This window comes from Arachis duranensis, chromosome 6 (assembly GCF_000817695.3).
Source record: "Arachis duranensis cultivar V14167 chromosome 6, aradu.V14167.gnm2.J7QH, whole genome shotgun sequence".
NCBI lineage: Eukaryota > Viridiplantae > Streptophyta > Magnoliopsida > Fabales > Fabaceae > Arachis > Arachis duranensis.
The window spans coordinates 79,513,081-79,515,018 of record NC_029777.3 but is presented as its reverse complement, the minus strand read 5'-3'; the positions used below and the strand labels follow the sequence as shown (position 1 = coordinate 79,515,018).

The following is a 1,938-nucleotide window of genomic DNA, read 5'->3' as shown; positions in this document are numbered from 1 at the left end:
ATTCTGTTAACGGATCCCTAACGGCAGGACAACATTGAGTCAGTTTTAAAACGTTAGGAACTTAAATAGGACGATTGAAACGTTAGGGACAAAAACGATACTTTACTCTTAAAAATTTATTTTATATTACTTGACAAATAATTAGATTGTTAATTATATTCAATACTTAACTAACTATTTTGTTAAAAATATTATTATATAATATAATTTTTTATCAAATATTTTTCTAAATATAGTTTATTTAAAATATTATATATAATACATTAAAGGTTAAATTACACAGTTAGTCCCTACACTTTTAATAAAATTGTAAATTAGTCTCTATAGTTTAAAAGTTTGTAATTGGATCCCTGAAGAAAATTAAAATTTATAATTGGGTCCCTACCGTTCAAACACCGTTTGATTTAACGGAATATTCGAGTTTCACGTGTTTAGTAGTAAGGACTAATTTGTAATTTTAGTAAAAGTATAGGGACCAGTACTATAATTTAACTATTCAAAAATGACCAAAAAATTCCTAAGCCACCCCACCCCTCCCCAGCCCTCTCACTATCACTTCTCCACTTTGCAAAACAGAGAAAAAAGAGGAAAGAGCATCATGAATTGAAGGAACACGTTGCTCCTCAACTCTCCTCCGCCTCCAACCTTAAATGCAACAACTCTCGACTGCTCACAGCGTCTTCAGTAGTGACGTGATCTTCATCATCATCGTGCCGATTATGGAGGAGATGGCTGCCGTTGTTGTTGTTGTTACCATCTCAAGTGCTGTTTGGTTTATTATTATTATTATTATTGTTATTGTTCTTGTTGTTGTTGTTATTGTTGTTGTTGTTACCTCCGATGATGGAGGAGATGGTGGCTGCAATAACGATGGTGAAGTTAGGATCGATGGTGATAGCTGCAGTGATGGAATTAGCCAAGGATGACGGCTGTTTCTGTGGTTGGTTGGATTCTCAATTGGGAAGAGGCAGCAACTTGTTGAGGCAATTGAAGGCCAAAAAATTTTGATTGATTATGTAGGCTTGAGTCTCAAAGTTTTGCGGATGACCTTGAAAATTGGGTAACTGGAACAAAGGGACAATATTAAGAGGATGATGATGCCTGATTGGAAGAGTAGAAGTATTATTAGTATTATTTGATGATGATGAATTTTGTGTGAGATCCAATGTGACAGTTGAGAATGGTGCCCAAACTGAGAGTGTTGCCATGCTTCAAGAAGTAGAAGAAGTAGAGTCCGATGAAAAAATAGCTCTTACTAGGAGGTTTGGGTTCATGATTCCATTTGCACTTAACATGGAACTTGATAGTAAAATAGTGGCAGCTACTGTGGTGGTTGATGCCATGGTCATGGCTGCCAGTGAAAAAAGGAGGGGAAGAGGGGAAGAGAAAGGATAATGGAAGAAAATTGGACATTATGGTAAATGTGTATTTTTTGACAGTAAACGTTATTGAGAACCCAATTACAAATTTTAATTTTTGTCAGGGACTCAATTACAAACTTTTAAACTATAGGGACCAATTTACAATTTCACTAAAAATGTAGGGACTAACGGTGTAATTTAACTTACATGAAAATATTATTTTATAATTTTTTAAAAAAATTGAATAAATAATATGTATCAATTACGTATATGAATCAGATGTGTGTGTAATAGTAACTAATATAAGATTGATATATATTCTTTTTTTCTTTAGACTCTCTAATATATATGTCACATCATAACTCTCTCCTTTAGTCTTTCTTACTCATATTTATTTTGTTATAATATTAAATAGATAATAATTTAAAATTATTTTTAAATTTAACATTATAGTTTCATATATATAATATTTATAATGATATATTTATAATCAATAATATTACTAAAGTATTTCAATAGTAATTAGAAAATAAAAAAATAAGATAAATAATATTTAATAAATATAAAATAAAGTAAC

General features: G+C 31.0%; 1 pseudogene; it reads right to left on the bottom strand.

Moving 5' to 3' along the window:
• Positions 1-758: 758 nt before the first annotated feature.
• LOC110272702 (probable WRKY transcription factor 31) lies at positions 759-1,343 on the bottom strand (annotated as a pseudogene).
• Positions 1,344-1,938: the final 595 nt, after the last annotated feature.